Source organism: Elephantulus edwardii, unplaced genomic scaffold (assembly GCF_000299155.1).
Source record: "Elephantulus edwardii isolate Elephantulus edwardi_28Jun2011 unplaced genomic scaffold, EleEdw1.0 scaffold00037, whole genome shotgun sequence".
Classification (NCBI taxonomy): domain Eukaryota; kingdom Metazoa; phylum Chordata; class Mammalia; order Macroscelidea; family Macroscelididae; genus Elephantulus; species Elephantulus edwardii.
In genome coordinates, this window is record NW_006399787.1 from 7,735,751 (window position 1) to 7,744,699 (window position 8,949).

Consider the following 8,949-nt stretch of genomic DNA (forward strand, 5'->3'; position numbering starts at 1 on the left):
GTCTCCCCACCTTTCAGGAGCACCCTGTCTCTTGTCAGCTGCCCTTCACCAGTCTCCCCGCCCCCCTTCAGCCTCTAAGGCAGGGACCAACCACGTGGGTGAGTTGCCATGGAAACCGTGGAGTTCTAACTGAAAGCAATATTCAGTGTAATCTGAGATGGCTGGGGGCAGCAGCTAGGATACAATAGGTAGCTACACCTGTTCGGCTTATGTCCTCCCAGCTCACCTCTTCCCTCCTGAAAACTTCTGTTTTGAGGTCTCACCACCCTTCTTTCCCACGGGCTAACCTGTCTCCCAGGTCCCACTGCCGCAGCCCTCTTTCCCAGTCTCCCTTGTAATCTCTGGCAATCCCCAACAGGCCTCCCCAGTTCCTTTCAGAAGGATGGCAAAACCCCAAGATTATCCTTCTTATGCAATGGCAGGCCAGACCTTAGTAATTTTCTGGCTAAGGGGTCTAAGTATGGAACAGCCTAGACACCCCTCTCCTTTCCAAAGGATCTCAAGACCTGATTTGAAGCTTGACAGGCCAGTGAGTTCCCTTTGAGAGTTGATCCAGGAAACCAGAAAGTGCTGGTCCTGTCAGACAGTGAGAGAATTTGCAGTGGCCTTAGGAGGCCTTCCCAGAGGACACACCCTTCCTTCAATGTCCCCTGCTCAAGCCTGGCGAGGGTGTGGCTTTGTCACTGACACTGTGGACCCCTCCTCATCACCCCTCCTCCCTCAGGTTAAGAGCTCTGTGTCTCCACTTTGCTGTGTGACTTGGAGCAAATTGCATAGCCTTTCTGAGCCTCAACTTCATCTTCCACGGAGCAGGGATTGTAAAAGAACTGAATGGGGGTGGGGGGCGTTTACAGGACACTGCATCCAAAATACTTAGCCTAGCACCTGGTGCTGACAAAAACAGAAGCATGATCACTATTATTACCCACCTTTCAGGGCCCAGAACAAGCTCCTTCTCCTCCAGGAAGCCTTCCTTTCTCCAAGGAGGGAGGATGTGATGGTGAGAAGCTGCATCCTGTCTCCTGAAATGATTACAAGCTAGAAAACCCTGCTCTGCCAATGGGGCCTGTGCTGTGTGGAAAATCCACTCTTGGTGGTACCTAACAACGACTGTTTCTCATTGCTTATTTACAACAACCCCCCTGAGGGGTGTGGTGTGGTGTGCTCTTTAAATCCGCCATTGTAAAGAGGTGAACATGAAGGTGCAGCAAAAATTTGGCCCAAGGTCATTGGCTAATAAAAAGCCAATGGGCCCAGATTCAAAGAGAGCTGGTTGGGTTTCAAAGTCATGCTGTTTTCTCTGTAAAGTGCACCTCAGAAGGGACAACCTCCCCCAGCTGTTTTCTTTCTCTTCTACAGCAGGTCATGATGACCCCTCTTTCTTACCGCCCTCTCTGTAATTCCTATACCTGGGGCAGTGGGTAAGATGGTTAAATAGATCCTTGAAGGGCTGGGACTTGGAGGTACCCCCTGGTTCGGAGCCAGAGCCAGTGTCAGGAAGAAGGCTGGGCGTTTGTACAAACAGCCTGGAAAGAGAAGGTTCCAGGTCCCAGAAGGTTAGCCTGACTCTCCCAAGCTGTTCTGATTTTTCTGTTCATCTCCGACCTTGGTGTCTTATCTCTGACCTCCCAGACCCGGGCTGGGACTGAGGCTGGAGAGGCAGTGCGTGAAAGGACCGATAAATAACCTTGACCTGGTTTCGTCTGTTTGGGGACTTGAGTGTCTTTTTTAGCAGAAGAGAGGAGAGAGAGAGGGGGGAGCAGGAGGAGGGAGGGCAGGAGAAGGGGAGGGAACGCGAAGCGGGGAGCAGAGGGTGGGGGGAGGATGCAGGAGCAGAGGAGGGAGGTGGGGGAGCGCTGAGCTCTGAGGAAGAAGAAAGGATGAGAAAGCAAGAAATCAGCTTTGAGGGAAAGATGAAAGGGGGAGGAACTGAGGTTGGTGGGAGAGTGAGAGAAAGAGGAGGAAGGCGACAAAGTGAGGAGGGAGAGAGCGAGCGGGGGAGGGAGGCTGAGGGATGAGGGAGAGAGGAACAAAGGCTGGCTGAGCCTCAGTGCCGAGGCACCTCCACACCTCCCTCCCGCCAAACCTCGGCCTCAGAGGATCTGAATGAACCTGAACCAAGCCGAGCTGTGACTCAGCCCGGGGCGCTCCGCCTCCACCCAGGCCCTTTTTGGCTCAGCACTTTCCACCAGGGTACAGTGGCGCAGGCACATCCTCCACCATTCACCCTTGCTCTCCTGCCTGCGGCCCCAGGAACCTCCCACTTCCTAGGTCTCTTGCAGTGGGGACAGACAAACTGCCCTGACAGCCCTTCTAGAGCCTTCTGAGGGGGGAGAAACCAGCCACTGTGATGGGAGGGAGTGTGAGTGTGGGGTGCAGATGGAAAAATTTCCCCATTGTTGAAGCATGGCGCCTTTCTAAGGAGGGAGCACCCAGGAACTGGCCCCGCCTCATTAAAGAAAGAAAATGTGTTTATAGGAGCTAAGCATGTTATATGCTTTATCTCATTTAATCCTTACAGCATCACTAAGAGCTGAGTATGATACTATTGCTATTTTCATTTTCCAGAAGGAGAAATGAGAGCTAACGGGGTTTTGGGTATTTGCCCAGCTACTAAGAGCAAAAAACGGGCATCCATGTCCTCGATCAAGTGCTTCTCAGGAGAGAGAAGTCAGGGTGCTGCCAGCATTTGAAGCCAGCTGGTACTCTAGTTCTGAGGGGCCAGGGAGAAGCTCAGAAGTGTGTGCCTCAGTTTCTCCACACAATACACTGTTGCTGCAGGAATGTGCAGTAGGGGGCAAGAAGGAACTGGCCAGTGGGTCCAGGACACAGGGTCCTGTGACCGACCCTCGTGGTGGGAGAAGTCCACCACAGGAAGATCCAGGGGCCTGGACCAAAGTACTCTGAAAGTACTGCCCTCTTCCACCAGCCTTAGCTTGTCTCCTCGGATGGATGGGAGTAAAGTGGGAAGGGGGAGATCCTAAGGCAAGCCCACTCCAGGAGAGGGGACTCTGCCTCATGAGAACTTCATGCATTTCAGTGTACAACTGAGCTCCACTTGGTTTTCAATGGCTGTAATCGCCAGGTCTCTCTGCAGTGTCACCGGATGGATTCAAACCACTAAGTCTTTGGTTAGTAACCAAGTATAGCCCATCTTTGTCACCCAAGGACCACAGGGAAGGCCAGAGGCTGATAATGGGACCCTGCTTTCACAGGAGGTCCCTAACCCATTGTCATCAAGTTGATTGTAGCTTTGGACAGAATAGAACGATCTCAAAGGGTTTCTGAGGCTATAAAGCTTTGCAGAAGCAAATGGTCTCATCATCCTTCATCTAAGGATTTCCACTCTGACTTTTGGGCTAGCAGTCCAATGCTTAACCCACCATGCCACCAGAGAAGTACAAATAGTTTGCGCTTGACTGCTAACTGAAAAAGAGGCCCTGGTGGCACAGGGGTTAAGAGTCAGGCTGCAAACTGAAAGGTAAGGCATTTGAGCCCCTCACAGCTCCGTGGGATAAAGGATAGGTAGTCTACCTCTGAATAGGGCTCTCTGGTGATGAAGTCATAGGCAGGTGGGCAGCTATCCCAAAGGGGCACTTCTCTGGCAGATCAAATCTACCAACACCTTGAGAGAAAGGTGGGCAATCTCTTCCTGTGCAACCTATAGCCTCCAAAATTTCCCTGGAGGGTCAGCTATGAGTCAGTTCCAACTCCACATCAATGGCAATGAGTGAGCACTTCCAAATATGTTGTCAAGAGCCACTGAGTTGGAACTGACTCACAGCTGATCCTTCATCAGGTTTGCAGAAGCTGTAAATCTCACCGGAGGAGATTGCTCACCTTTCTCCCTTGGAGCAGCTGGTGCCTTTGCACCCAGAGCTTCCTTATGAAAATACTACAGCCTTGGAAACCTTAGGGGGCAGTTGTAGCCAGCCCTATGAGGCCACTAGGAGTTGGAATCTGCCTTTAGGGCAGTGACTGGTTTTGCTCATGGAAACACTGGCAGATTGAACCCACCCATCATGGTACCACACACAAGGCCTGGCGATCTTCTTACATTAAGATTACAACCAAGAAAATCTTGTGAAGCAGTTCTACTCTGTAATGCTGGGGTCACCAGGGGTCAGAATTAATCTAAAGGCACTTACCAATGATAGCTTTCATAGGATTTCCAAGAACCTTTCCCCAAAGGGGTTTCCTATACATTTAAACACACGCCCATCCTCCCCATTCTTCCCTTCACAATCACTATCCCGGGCATAGAAATACACTTGATGTTATGTCAGTGCTGCTTTTTAGCGAGAAGGCCAAAGTCACACAGCCGGCAGCAGGGAGGAGCCCCACCTGACTGCCCGACTGAGAGGTGGTTTCTGCCCTGAGGGCACCTGGTGGCTCTGGGTACACTGCACCTTCCCTGTTCCCAGGCCTCCAGCTCGGCCCACTCTCCTCACAACACAGTATCCGAGTTATGCTGAGTTATGCTGAGGCCACTGCTGCCCTTCCACACCCCAGCCCCGCACGCCCTCCACCCGGTCCTCCAGCCTGCATTCGGGGCCCCTACTGCCGCCGCGGGATTTTGAATTTGTTGTCACCTTCGATCAAGGTTCACGATCGCTCCAGTGTCAGTTTGGAAAAGGGCTTTCCCCTCCTCCTCCCTCATCCTCCCACCCAGATGGTGGCCCCCATTCCCCGGGGACCAGTGATGCAGCAGCTCTGGCAGCCTTGCGGTTGCCATGGCGATGGCCCTCGTTTGGGTTTCCTGTGGGGGGAGGTGTGTGTGAGTGAGTGTGTGTGTGTCCCCGTTTCAAGCTGCATAGGAAAAGAACTCGATCAACAGAATCCCATCCACCTCAGGTCCCTCTTCACATCTCGGTCTTAACCAGTTCAGCTGCAGCCAGCAGCAGGAGAGAGAGAGTGAGAGACAGACAGACAGAGGGATACTATGGCGAGAAAAGATGTGCCAAAAGGAAAACTGGAGGTTGGGGTGGAGATAGCGTGTCGGAGCAATCGGCAGAGGATGAAGGACCGGATGTGGGGCGGAGGCTGTTGCAAGGAGAAAGCCGGGGCGCAGGGCAGGGGAGCTGAGGGGAAGGAGGGGTGAGGGGGAACGTGCTGGAGCCTCGGAGGAGGAGGAGGAGGCGGCTCGGGAAAGGGTGGGCCCTGAATTCCTGCCAACCCCCCAGAGAGTCTCCCGCTGCGCTCCCCAGCCCGAGAAAAGGCCCCTCTGCTCTTCCAACATGATCTGTAATTTCCGGCAGACATTTGAGGTCCCTGACATCTGCATAATGTGGGCCAGTCTCTTAGCAACGGGAACAGCTGTCTGGCATTTCCAAGATTAAACTGTAACTACATGGGGTCCAAGGAGCTCTGGTGGCGCGGTGGTTAAAGTGCTTGGCTGGCCACCAAAAGGCAGTTCGGACCCACCAGTGGCTCTGGGGGAGGCTGGGTAAACGTCTGCGGTTTTGGAAGCCCTGTCGGCAGTTCTGTTCTGTTCTATAGGGTCGCTGTGAGGTGAGATCCACTTGACAGCAATAGATTTGGATGCACATCGTCCTTGTCAGGAGCGGAGGAAAGAAGGGATAAACACTGTCTCCTGGTATTTTCAAACTCATTTCACTTTTATGCTTTTGTTTCCAGTGAAGGGAGTGGGATTTGCGTTGGGGAACGCTGATGGTGTTTCACCTAGATCTGGCTGCTGGAGCATCAATCTGCTTTTGGTTTTATGTCATCTTTCTGTAGGTGCAGGCATCCTGGCATACATCCTGTGTGTCTGAAGAGGCACTGAGGTCCATTGATTAAGGTCCTAGAGACTGACTCGAGGTGGTCCAAGCAATGCTGTTAATGACATGGTGGTCACATGGAATCCACTCAGAGGCAGCTAGCCAGGCAAGCCAGTCAGCTTCTGAAACGCTGTTAGAAACCAGTGAAAACCCTGAGGGATGCAGTTCTACTCTGAAACACATGAGGGTGCCACAAGTAGGAATCCACCGCATGGTGACTGTAGTTAATTCTGTTGTGTTCCATTGCTGATACCTGCACCACCCTCCTAATGGCCACTGTTCGTGCATGAGGCTTTGTGGCAGCCCTTCATCTCCTCCTCAAGATCAAAGGGCAGCGATCTAAAACTATCAAGGCAAGTACAGCCATGGCCTATCATCTTCGGTCCTAAAAGGAACAATGTTGTTTACATTTTTTTAAAAGTAGGAGGAGGCAAAAAAGAATCTGAGTCAGAAACCTATGTGGCCAACACAGCCTAAAATAATGACTTTCTGGCCCTTTACTGAAATATGGTGTCATCTTGCTCTGGGTGTGGGCTTGGGTTTGACTGTGAGAAGTGCTTAGTAAAATTTCCTTCTGAGTTAAACAGGGAATTTTTGAATGGGTCCGGGTCGAGTTTGAATCTCTCCCACTTACGAGCTGTACCCTGGGACAAGTCACTGAGGCTTTGAGAGATTCGTGCTCTCAAGCTGAGAAAATGGGAGACCCCTCCATCTACCTTTCAGAGCTGCTGTGAGGATTGAACAAAGGGCACCTGGTAGGGGCCATCGGTTCAGCTCCGACTCAGTGACAACAGAATTGAAGCGTGCCTTTAATCCTGCACCAGCCTTTCTATTTCTCTGTAGAAGCAGATGCATTCAGTCTATTTCAGGGTAGCCATGTTTTCTCTAGTGTCCTTGGACTTAAATACCTTTACCCATCTAAACCTAACCTGAAACCAAACCCACTGTTGCCAAGTCAACCCCAACTCTCAGACACCCCATAGGGCAGAATGAACTGTCCCTTGGGATTCCTAAGGCAGGAAATCTTTGCAGAAACAGAAAGCTGACTGCCGTAGTAGAGGCTTTAACCACTGCACCACCAGTGCTCACTTTGTCTACACCTACCCTCTAGAAAAAGAGACAACAGAGGTTGAAAAGGCAACATCTGAGAGTTGCCTTGAGTATGAAATCTAACTAAGTGGGTAGCTGAGGCTTAGTTAGCAATAGCCCAACCTCTCTGGCCTTCTAAAGGATCCGTTGTTGTTGTTGTTGTGTACCACTGTTGAGTCAGAACCAACCCATAGCTGACCTTCCAGCAGGTTTTCAGAGGTGGTAAATCCTTCTCCTGTGGAGTAGCTCGGGCCTACCTTTGGGATTGCAGGCAGCTTCTCATCATTAGACCACTAGAGCTCCCTGGGGTGGCTATAATTGAGGTGATAATGTTTTGTTTTTCTTTTTTGGGGGGCGGGGGGAAGAGGGTGGGCTGGGGTAGGGAGGCGATACTGTTCTGGTCCTGTCACCTCCTACTCTCAAGCTCAAAATTCTTGTTTTTGTGCTGACAACCTCGGGCTACAGGGGCAAAGAGAGGCCAGGTCCTGTTTCCTGCGGCCCTTGCTTTGTTCTCTGTTCTTGGGGCTCCAAGCTGCCTTCTCTGAGCTTGGCACTTCCTGCATTCCCCTCCCTCTGCAAGCCTCTCACTGCTGCGTGGCAGGCGGCCTTGTCCCCTGGCCTGCTTGGGCCTAGCCATCTCCTGTGTCGCAACCCCTCTGCCTCTAGCTCCTGCCATCTGGCAGCAGCTCCTGAACCCGTGAGCAGTGGTGTTTTGGTTTTGCAGAAAAGGAGGGGGAGGCAGGAAGGGCGGGCATAGGGCGGGCTGGGAGGAGAGGAGGGAGAAGAGGGCGGGGGAGGGAAAAACCCTTTCACAGCCTGTGCTGGCCAGTTCCAGGAATGTGTTCTCGGCCACCAGAGCCAACGCAGTGACCCAGGCGAGGCGGCCAGGCCGGGGCTGGAGGCCGTCCCGGGAGAAGGGAGCGGCCGCCCGGCCCCGAGCGCGGCTCCCCGCCACCCCGCGGCCGCCTCTGCTGACTCATCGCCGCTCCAGCTGGCAGCCACCTTTCTGGGGATGGCTGTTGCTAAGATTCCTCCGAGATGACTGATCGCTTCTCCTCGAGCTCTGTGAAAACATGTTTGTAGACAGCACGCAACACACACAGGCACCCTGGTGGCTCGCCGGCTGGACCTGGTCACTTGCACACGCGTGTTCGTGTGCCCAGAGGTGCGTGTGCACGTGGGGCATCCGAACACGCGTGCTGTTCCTGCCTCCTTGATGCCCGAACGTGTGCACCCGCGTGCAGACCCTGTGGGCAGCACCTCCAAGGTGGAGGGACCGGACAGGGTGGGCGCACCGCCGTGCACGCCCGCTTCCATCTGCAGGATCGCCTGCAAGCATTCCTGGCCTCTGTCCCTTCCCCTCCCTCGGTCTCGGTTTCCTTTGCCTGTAATGATCTAATCTCCAGTCGCCTCGCACTGCCAGGTTTTTGATGTCTGGCGTTCCAGGCACTCAGCTGGGAGCTGGACTCTTCTGGAGGCGGACGCCAGGCTGGGTCTGACCCCCTGAAGGAGTGGGGCGGGGCTTCGAGCCTCTGTTTCCCAAGGAGAGAAGGGGTCGGTGGCTTCTCGGCTGGAGAAGTGCGGGGCTGATTCTCTGCCGAGAGACTCGGAAATGTTTGTTCCTCTGGTGCTGGCACCGCCTTGGCAGGGTCAGCTGAGTGCTTTGCGTGGAGTCCTGGACACCGGCCCCAGGGCCCCGCCAGCGCTCTGTGTGACCTTGGTCACACTGGACTCTTGCTGCCTTGGTTTCCCCACCTGCTGGGCTGAAATTGGACTCCTTGCTGAGTCTGCCAGGGCTTTAATGGACAGAGCTTGGCAGGCGCTTGGGCACCAGGCAAGGTTGTTTGTCACGGGTTCTCCAAGGGGCGGAGGGGCGGGCAGGCCTTAGGCCAGAACTGGGCCCACGCTGCTCTGCTTTCCCTCTTCCTGTGCCAGCTTCGCCTTGGCTCAGGCTCAAATATGGCTTCTTTAAATGGACCCTCCCCGGGGACCAGATCCCAGGGCGCTCTCTGCTGTGATTCAGCGGTTGCTAAGGAAGGCCTGGGATTGCGCCCCCAGGGATGAGCTGGGACCAGCCTGG